The sequence below is a fragment of the Rhipicephalus sanguineus genome, chromosome 2 (assembly GCF_013339695.2).
Source record: "Rhipicephalus sanguineus isolate Rsan-2018 chromosome 2, BIME_Rsan_1.4, whole genome shotgun sequence".
Lineage (NCBI taxonomy): Eukaryota > Metazoa > Arthropoda > Arachnida > Ixodida > Ixodidae > Rhipicephalus > Rhipicephalus sanguineus.
Window position 1 is genome coordinate 88889847 of NC_051177.1, and position 11256 is coordinate 88901102.

Here is an 11256-nt window from a genome sequence, read left to right on the forward strand (position 1 = left end):
GGAATGCGTCTGATGGATGCTGCCCGAGGCCTGAATTGCTAGAGCGGTCAGAAAATGCTTTGTCAGGTTGCCTTGCCGTGCTGTGCAATGCATGAATGAGTGAATGAATGCTATCCGTGAGAAAAGATGCGGAGACGCACTAGGAAATGGTATAGAGGGAAGAAGCAACCAGATAAGCGCCCAGATAAGCAACCAGATAGGCTACACTGTGTAGGAGAATTGTAGGTAATGGAGCAAAATAGAGTAATAAAATGAGCGTGAATAATGACATTGCAGTACTTGTGACCACTAGACACTCAGCCGGTTCTCGTCCATAGCTCGGTTTAAGATGGCTATCACGTGCGAATAGAGTATGTCAGCATTTGACATCCGTCATTGTCACTTACTGAAACCTTAATCTGTCGTACTTCTATTGCATACATATATTTTAAGCGCGCAAGTTTCAACACGGTGTACTTTATCCTTCTGCTTGTATACTTGAGAGTGCAGGCGTGTTGCCAAACCAGTTCAAGATGTATCCCCGTACTCCGCATTCCAGCCTAATTTGCATATCTATAATAACTACGTGTTATCCTGGGGGTGGGCAAAATCATATTAAGGATCGGGGTATGGTGCTGCCACATACACTCTAAGAAAAATAAAAGTAGAACGTACTGGAATGTGTTGTTTGTAGTTAGTTTTCGATTATGGAGTTTAACAAGGTAGTGTTTGGTTGAATGCTGTTCGCGCGTATTGTTTCACTATGCGTATTTTTCAAGCATTTCATGTGCTATCACCGCCAAATTCAGAGGGGCAGCCCGCATGTCCTGACCCCCTCTTAATTTCTTAAATATATACCCCATGAAGAGGACATAACAGGTTCTCCTAAACGCTGATCCCCCTTCGGAAAAATCCTGTATCCACCTCTCTGTGCAATGAAACGTTAATAGGTGCTTCAAGTGTGTGGCACTTTTCATATGAAACTGAAAAAAATGGTGTTCCGGGAGGTGTGTTACATTCAACTGTGGGTGCGCTATCGTTGGTTACGCACTGACATGGTCTTGCTGCAATGGCTTGAAATTGTAAGGCGCCAGTAGGCCCCGAGAGGGACGATGTGCAGGCGAATATTATTGGCGTATCGTGTTATTTACGAGCACATGTCGGATGGAGATTGCATAAAACACCAGCAAATCGGCACCTACTTCTCGGAGCAACTAACACTTTTCGTGTTCACTTTTCACGTGCGTGAGATGCGTAATTTTTTTACATTTTAATCGTACAGAAGTTCTATACTTAACTTACGTCGGTGACTACAACAGCGGAAAAGTTTTATTTCAAAAATATAAAAGGACAATGCTTTATTTACAACTATAAGGACGTAGGCTGTCCCTTATGAAATACGCTTTGAAATGGGTCCACAGAACTTTCTTACCGTCATCGCTGTGCCTAGTCGTGTCGCGCGCTAGACCCTTTTCCCAATTATCCTACACTACACACAGGATATTGGGCCAGCTAACGACGCTTTATTCTCTACACTGAAAGAAGGGAGACAAAATTTATAACCTAGCGCATAGCTTCATTCTCAACGACGGCAGGGCTACATGTGACGAACTTGTAGCTTCGTTCTCGTTGTGAGACAGTTATGTGCACGTAATAAAAGTCAAAGTAGTGACTAGGAAATCCCGGTAACGTCTACAGGCCCTTACGCACTCGCCTGACATTTTTATGCCCCGATTGATTGCTATCAAATAAGATACAAACAAAAAGTCATTGCAGCGAGATCGATACGATTTGGACACAAGCTTCCAACATGGCGCCGAATCAGTAGCTTCGTCAAACCTCCGACAGATAGCAGCAATTTTGCATCAGGTCTCTTGACTTTTCACGTATTTGACTCTCTTTAAGTAAAGGAAAGAAGATTACTTTTAAGGGCTCGTTTTTCTTTGTTAGACACAATATTAATGAGAACTAACAGACAATAATGCCAAGGAAAGTATAGGGGATGTTATTTGTAGCAAAAATTGCCGCCGGCAGTGACCGAACCTGCGACGTTCGAATTCGCGTCCGTTGCTTTACCACTGAGCTACGGCGGCGGTCGTCCTCCCGTCCACTTTAGAGGGTATATATGTGCATTTAAACCTAGGAGTGTTAGTCATCGCCGATCGCAGCCATAGCGGCGAGGGTTGAACACTTTTTTTCTGCCTTTTGGCGTCACGTAACACGGGATCTTTTTACGAGCTGGCAGCTGACCAATAATCCCTCGCATACTGCCTGAAGGCATCAAGTCTGCCGGAACGAGACCCTCGCTATGAATGAAAGAAAGAAGATTACATTTGAGGGCTCGTCTTTCTTTGTTAGACACAATATTAATGAGCTAACAGACAATAATGCCAAGGAAAGTATAGGGAATGTTATTTGTAGTAATTGGGATATAAATGTGAAGAAAGTAAAGTGGACGAAAAGATAACTTGCCGCCGGCAGGGACCGAACCTGCGACCTTCGAACCTGCGACCCGCTTTAAGTAAGCCAGGTTAACTCTCTTTTATATCCCACGACTCTCCGAAAAGAGTATAATGATCTCCAAAGAGAGTTCATGTGTCACTTTAAAGAGAGTCATATGCGTGGCAAGTCAGAACTCGTAAAAAAGAGTCAAAGAACTCCTTTCTTTTTTCTTAGCCTTCCCCTTTTCATTATGTTATAATACAGCGGTATTGAGATACTAGCGATGTTTGAAACTGTGCATAATAAAAAAAAAGTCAAGTGGAACTTTTGCAGAATAGTTCTCCGCCTGCTGCCCAACAGCCAAACATTCGCCGGTGTCGTACATGTGCGCCATCTTCTACCACGTCGATAAAAAGAAAGACGAAGACACTTGGGAGAAGTGTTGCAGGGAAAACCAGTTTCTCTTAGACCCTTCACTGCACGACCTGGATGTGGCATTCCAGGCAGCACGCTTTGGGCTGTCTTAAGGGAAATCTAAGAATAATCCTCTTCCTGATTGAGACCTTCTAGCTATAGCGACAGGCGTCCACGCAACGTTCCGGAATGTGGCGTTTTTCTAATGTTTCTTTCCTCTTACGAGGCGGAGTTGCGTCAATGATGTAGGTTTAGTCTTGGCTTCGCTGCGGCATAAAGTAGTTAATGGCTTTCTTGCAGTGGTCTTGGGTAGTATTGGACGCTTACGCTGATGGTAAAAGCGTAACTATGTCGTTATCGCTAGTACAACGTCGGAATCCCGAAGAGCGTGAGCGAGAGCAAAACCTATAATGATTTACAGAATCAGGATCTCGTCTAAAAATAGGACACGGATGTTGAAAGAAGGAGTACTGTGACTACATTAGCACAGAAGCCTTTGCTTCAGAGAAATATGAGTGATAAGCAGTATCGTGGTATTTGTCCGATTAAAAGATGGCCTAGTGTGAAAGGATTACTTGTGGACAGCGGGAAACTATGCTAGATGTGATGTATCCATCATTTAGGTTTATAAAACTTCGTGGACGTCAAACGTAGCGCCCCGCATTGCAGAATGGTATGCGCTTGGGCTGGTTGGCCCACGACTTACGTAGCAACAACGCACAGGGAAATATAAGAATAAAAAGCCGGCAGATCCCACGCATTGTGGGAATCGATGTAATGCGAAGCAGCCAGCAAAGAGCTGCATACATCGTCTCGTACGTCATTGAAGAAAATGCGTGTCATGGATTTCATGTTAACTCCTATTATTTATGTTCGTCACACAGTAACGTCACGCAATACCAACTTCGTGGTCGATCAAGCTAGAGAAACGGCCGCCATGGAGCGCCCCATAAGCGTGGCACGCAAGTCATGCTGTACATGACATACGTGTCATGACTTTCATGTTAACTCGTGTTATTTATGTTCCTCACACGGTCACGTCGCAAGATACCAATTTTGGTGTATATCAAGCTAGCGAAACGGCCGCCAGCGCTCCATGAGCGTGGCACGTAAGTCATGCTGTGCATGACATGCGAGTCATGATTCTCATGTTAACTCGTGTTTTTATGTTCGTCACACAGTCACGTCACAAGATACCAATTTTGGCGTATATAAATCTAGCGAAACCGCCGCCAGCGCCCCATGAGCGTGGCACGTAAGTCATGCTGTACATGACATGCGTGTCATGATTTTCATGTTAACTCGTGTTATTTGTGTTCGTTACACAGTCACGTCACGCAATACCAATTTCGGGGTAGGTCAAGCTAGCGAAGCCCCGCCAGCGCCCCATGAGCGTGGCACGTAAGTCATGCTGTGCATGACATGCGAGTCATGATTCTCATGTTAACTCGTGTTTTTATGTTCGTCACACAGTCACGTCACAAGATACCAATTTTGGTGTATACACATCTAGCGAAACCGCCGCCAGCGCCCCATGAGCGTGGCACGTAAGTCATGCTGCACATGACATGCGTGTCACGATTTTCACGTTAACTCGTGTTATTTGTGTTCGTTACACAGTCACGTCGCGCAATACCAATTTCGTGGTAGATCAAGCTAGCGAAGCCGCCGCCAGCGCCCCATGAGCGTGGCACGTAAGTCATGCTGTGCATGACATACGAGTCATGATTCTCATGTTAACTCGTGTTATTTGTGTTCGTTACACAGTCACGTCACGCAAAACCAATTTCGGGGTAGGTCAAGCTAGCGAAGCCGCCGCCAGCGCCCCATGAGCGTGGCACGTAAGTCATGCTGTGCATGACATGCGAGTCATGATTCTCATGTTAACTCGTGTTTTTATGTTCGTCACACAGTCACGTCACAAGATACCAATTTTGGCGTATATAAATCTAGCGAAGCCGCCGCCAGCGCCCCATGAGCGTGGCACGTAAGTCATGCTGTACATGACATGCGTGTCATGATTTTCATGTTAACTCGTGTTATTTGTGTTCGTTACACAGTCACGTCACGCAATACCAATTTCGGGGTAGGTCAAGCTAGCGAAGCCCCGCCAGCGCCCCATGAGCGTGGCACGTAAGTCATGCTGTGCATGACATGCGAGTCATGATTCTCATGTTAACTCGTGTTATTTGTGTTCGTTACACAGTCACGTCACGCAATACCAATTTCGGGGTAGGTCAAGCTAGCGAAGCCGCCGCCAGCGCCCCATGAGCGTGGCACGTAAGTCATGCTGTGCATGACATGCGAGTCATGATTCTCATGTTAACTCGTGTTATTTGTGTTCGTTACACAGTCACGTCACGCAATACCAATTTCGGGGTAGGTCAAGCTAGCGAAACCGCCGCCAGCGTTCAATGAGCGTGGCACGTAAGTCATGCTGTACATGACATGCGTGTCATGATTTTCATGTTAACTCGTGTTTTTATGTTCGTCACACAGTCACGTCACAAGATACCAATTTTGGTGTATATAAATCTAGCGAAACCGCCGCCAGCGCCCCATGAGCGTAGCATTTAAATCATGCTGTACATGACATGCGTGTCATGCTTTTCATGTTATGACTTGTCATTTATGTTCGTCATACAGTCATGTTACGCCATGCCAATTTTGGTGCACATTCGATGAACCATGCGACCAGGAGAGCACAAAGTCGTAGGCGGCTAGATAGATAGATAGATAGATAGATAGATAGATAGATAGATAGATAGATAGATAGATAGATAGATAGATAGATAGATAGATAGATAGATAGATAGATAGATAGATAGATAGATAGATAGATAGATAGATAGATAGATAGATAGATAGATAGATAGATAGATAGATAGATAGATACGCTCAAAGTCGCAGAAGTTCGCTAAGAAATGCTTCGCATTTAAAAGCACGCACTTACTACGGTATACCATACCACCTCCTTCTGGGATATGTTTCCGCAGTCTTTCTACACAAGTCGTGCATTGATCCTCTCTGCTATCAGAGAACGTTGTTGATGCCCTTGAACTTAGTCTCTTCACTAGCCCTCGTGTTTTCTAATAAGAATCAACATGCTTTGCCATCACATCAGCTCTTTGAGAAGCTTTCAACACTAGCTGAGATTTAATGGATTTATGTGTTGATACGTAAGGTCCGAGAGAAACTGCGCTCCGTGATAGCGTAGAGTTGAGCATATGTGTGAAGTCTATGCTGAAGTCAGAGTGGCGAAAGGCCCCTTGGACTTACAGTTAGAACTGCAATAATATTAGTAAAGCGTAATTACTTTAAATGGCCGTCTGACGTAATGACTGCTTCGAATCAATCTTAGTAAACAATACGCCCCCGTAGCGAAGACTCAATGCAATTTTTCGTAGCCGTGTTGCTATGTCAATGAAAACTTTTTTTCATTGATGAGATGTTCTTTTATTATTAAATGTGTTTAAGAAGAAGTTAGTGCCAAGGTACGGCTCTCCTCTTCTCTTACTAATAATTTGCGTCATGAAGTTGTCGATAACCGTAAAGCAATACAAAATTTACGCATGAGAGTGTCAATTCTCGACAGCAATGTTCACACGTATACTGTGCGGCTCACTCGTCTCGCTTGTGTCTTTTTTTTTCTTTTTTGCTGTTACCTTTTCCAATGAGCGAACGAGATGACTTCTTAAGGAGACAATCGTCGGCCTGGTTTTCTTTTCTCTATATATTTACCGTCGATCTATTTCCTCGTGGTAATAATTATAACAAACAATGCAATGACAAGGCCGAAGTACAAGTGCTGGTATAATTTAAAACATTTCGGAAGCGCTTTTTTTTTCTGTATTTATCTAGACACCCTCTATAGCTTGCTGGTGTTCTACCTAACGACGTAAACTATCGGCTCTTAGTTTAATGCCATGCCCATTTTCAGTGCCTAGATTGAGCCAGTCCGGCTCTGAAGCAATAATTTTTTTTCGGGTGTGCGATCGTATAGCCGCCAGAGCAACGCATTCTAAGCCGGCTCCGTGTTGCGTACACATTCTTCTCATCAACCGTCAGCATGTACAGGAGATGAAAAATAAAATTGGAAGCCTCATTTCGAGCATTTTGTGCCGTCACAGATTGCAACGCCTTGTTTTTTTTGTTTTTGTTTAACTATAAGTTTGACGACCGACAAGGATGTGGGCAATATTCAGCGAAATTCACGCGTTCAGGAAAAAAAAAAAAGGTTGCGGTATAGTTTGAGTAACGACGTGGCATTTATATAAACTGGACGGAAAGCAATTTAGAGAAAGAAAGAGGTAGAAATATCGCGGTAGTTGCACAGATCACGATCACTTGATTTACGCGAAGTCTCTTTCCAATCGGTGAACTGGTTGAGATAGTTTATATCGTTTATACGAACTCCTGGGAAGGACCTCGTTTAGGTGCATGGTTGAGTGCAGCCGCATATCCTTCTTTGAACTACTGCACGTCGGCGGCAGTACGTGCTTTAAAAACCAAGGAAAACAAAGCAGTCTTAATCACTTCCGTGCGACCGTGCGTTTGTCAAAGCGACGGAAAAGCAAATAAGCATTCGTTCATGTTAGCGTATCGTATACTCAGCGCTATAGACGCAGTCAGATCACCGGCGTGCTCCTGTTCAACCATTCTGTCGAAGCTGATTATATTTTCTCTTATCGCGGCACGTGTCGAAGATTGATATCAACTAGAACATTATGCGTATGGATACAAAGTTAGTCTGGCGTTTTGTGCGTAATTGCTTATGAAAAAAAATATGTTTTTCAAGCAACTGTCACTGTGACAATGCAAGAGACACTGACCCCTATATTGTCCTTGCCAAAGCGCAGTCGACATCGCCACTTAAAGTCGGCGAAGCCAAATGAAAACGGTACTGTAGACCTAGGATCTGTCCATATTCTTCGCCAAGAGTACTTCACGCCAACATCGCTTCTCAGAACTGACAATGAAATGTACCAACAGGCTGAATCGCCAACGCTTCTGCAATGTGGATGAATTTTATTTCCGAGACAACTGAACTACTGGTGCGCCTAGTGGTTTTTGTCGCTTATGTTTAAGTATTGATTCATTGCTTTTTTTATTTTTTCAGGCTTTCATTTCTGAGAGTTGGCTGCATTTTATTGGCTACTGAAATCTCAACGAGTTAGGACACTTTCGTCCAGCTTTTTTATATTCGGTATTCCATTTTCCTTGAAAATCTCTCATCGATGATATATATAATGACTTTGAGAAAAGATAAGCTAACGTATACATGTAACACCATTTCATTCGAAGAAGAGCTTTCTTCGCGCCACGGGCGTAAAATAGACCGATGGTGATCACCGGCTGCTCCGAGGCCGGAAATCGCACCCTCGACTTCTTGCGTCGCAGCAGAGCCACCGATAATAAAGAAACAAAAAAAAGCGGGAAAACGGGTTGACGAAGAAAACAATCTCCGTAAAAGTAAATAACTGCCTGCATGGCCGTCGCATAAAAATGACCGATACGAGAAGCGATCGCGAGCAAGCGGGCGAGCGGGTGCTGCCGCCTTACGTGTACAGCGTGCTCCCGTTTTTCGGGGCCAACGCGTCGTAGTCGTCGGCGGCGGTTTGTGGGGCGTGTCCGCTCGGACGAGGCGTATGCGATGCAGCTTGGCGCGCCGCTAAAAGAAGAGCGTGTAATGAGCGCTCGTTTTTCTTTTCCCAAAGAAGACGAAGAAGGCGACCTTTCTTTATATAGCGGCGCTTCGGGCAACTTATCGCGTGCCGCCAAGGGGAAGGAAAGGAGGAGGAGAGGAATGGCCGAAATGCTACATAAAACACACCGTTCCTGCTGCGCCGTGGCGCGCTAGGCACGCCGTCCCCGCTGCAAGTACGTGAAACGCGCAGTATCTCTCTCGCACCAAGAGTGGTCGCTTTCCCTGGACGCGAGGAACTACTTCACCACTTCGCTTTCCATTTCTCTCTCTCTTGCGCCTTCAGGGCTTGAGCTTAAGAGACACTGAAGTGTTGCGAGGCAGCCGCTGCTTATACGACGTGCTTTTGGCCAACACGAATATGGCATTGCTACGAAGTAAAGAAGACGTTTCGGCTGGAGCAAACAGAAGGCCTTCTAAAATAAAAAGAAGAGCGCATTCTCTTACGGGGCGCCCATTTCGCTGTTACGCAATCTGGACGTTTCCTTTTATGCTTTCGCTCGTCACTGTGAAAAAAAAAGTGTGCTCGCGTATGCGTATGCCTTCTCTCTAGGTTTAATTTTTTTTACCGTTTTATTCGTTCGTTTCATGCATGCTTGCCTCTGTGTGGAAGCGCATTTCTACAATCTCTTCTATCCCTGCTTCGTTCGCCGTCCATATAAGCGTGCCTTCTTCATTCGTTTCGCGTCGTTGCTTCTTTTGTTGTTGCACGAGCTGCGATGCTTCTCGTGGATGGCTCATCAAGGGAGTATGTGGAGTGCATACACGCCGCGGAATTGAGATGCCTTTATGCCTCCGCCGTAAGAGTAATCATCGTCGTGACCTCGCAATCCGTGAGCCTTAACTTTCTTTTCTATTTTCTCTCCGCGGACTGGCCCTCGCTGACTGCACCGCTGCGGCTGTTTTCGTATGAAGCAGTGTTGCGGGAGTGGAATGACAGCACTGTTGCGTGGGGGTTAGTCAGGGAACTTCGACCTGGCCTTTGATCTTGCGCGTTGTCAAGTATGAGTAGATAAGCTTTAGGTTGCTGGGCGTAGTAACTCAAAGTAGCCTCGGGAGGGGGAATTAAGATTTGGCGCTCGCCCAGATGCAGAGTTGTCGTTGTTGTTCATTTGCGTATACAGAGCGGGGTCCCGAACTTTCTCAATTTTTCATGTGTGTATATATACGGACACATACAAACGCACCCACCAACATACATAAAGGGTGGTCCAACAGCCCTCCTCCCCTTTTCCTGAAAAAAAGATTTCTGGCTACGCCTCTGTTGTCGTTGTTTGGTAGTAAGATAACAGAGGGAGAAAACAAGTTAGGACCAAATTCGCAAAATGTTCATTTCGTTAAGTGCTATTATATATTGCTCAGCCTCCTGCTTAATGATACGTTCAGCATCAGGGTCGGGCGAAACATTCTCTTCGAACTACGTTACCGTAAGGGCTTTTTGTGAATACTGGCCCTAGCCCTTTTCATTCATATCAGATGTTCGTTTAGCTTCGTTAAAAAAGGCAATAGAAAAAAGCCTTTTATTGAAGCACTTATTAACCGCAGATATGTTTTGTTTAGTTCATTTGATTCCTGCTTTGCTCTGCAATTTGTTTTTGTTTGTGCAAAGCGAGCGTTGATACATGTAGTCTGAACTGCGTATGCCTGCCATACTGCGTACACGTAAGAGTTCCGATTTCCTGTCGAGTGAAAGTACATAGGAGTTTCGCAAGTACCTGTTGTTGGCTTCTCTATTAGGCAACTGCAAAGTGATATGCGCGCATATTATTAGTGCGTGCTCTGTCCAGTCATGCCAACTGTCCTGCACTTCGTGCGGTCGCTGCCGTGAACACTGCCGTCATTATTCCGCAAGCGGATTACCCGTTCGTGCCGCCTGACACGTTCGTAAGTCTCTCAGGACTAATAAGTATTGCATGAAGTCAGTTAATATGGCGCGCCCATGATTGCGAAGACTGTTCCGAGTGTTTCGGAACATATAGTTAAAGTTCTGCAATTGTCAGTCTGTTGCGCGTAGTGGTAGATCCCAAGACCGTTGACAATTCGTAGTTTCTAAAAGCGGGTACCGTGCACCCCCGTGCGGACACTCGTTTGCATGCACTTCTTATGCAGTTGGATCTCGTTATAACTAATGGCTGGTATAGCGAATTATAGGTTATAAAGAACTAAATACGAACGTTGGCTGGTCACAGTTGATTTCAGGGACATTTATTCTTCTTATTTTCTCTAACATAGAAAACGCGAGAGCCGGCGCGATATCGGCTGTAACGAAGAAATCTTTGGTTGGCGCGTGGCTCAAAACTCGAAAGATAGCATAAATGCAAAATAATATTGAAAGGCAAATCACAACCACTTTATCTTTTTTTAATGTGATTGAGATTAAAAATATGGTTGCAAAGGTGCGGAAATGTTTTCATATTCCGGTCTACTTAGCTTGAAACACCACAGGGAGAGAGGTGAAAATTACCTGTGAAAATTACCTCGTTCATAGTGGGTTTGATGCCTGTAGTAATGCGTGTTTGTATGTACGATTTTTGCGCGAGCCAGAGTGCAGATTTGTTAGAGCCGATTTTTATCTGTACTGTTGCCACAAATGTTGGATATAACGAACTGATTTATATCCCCGATGCTACTTCGTTATAACGATGTTCAGCTGTACTTTACTCTTGCTTTCTATTTGCTTCGCAAGTAGAAAGCAAGAGTAAACAACAGCTGAACCT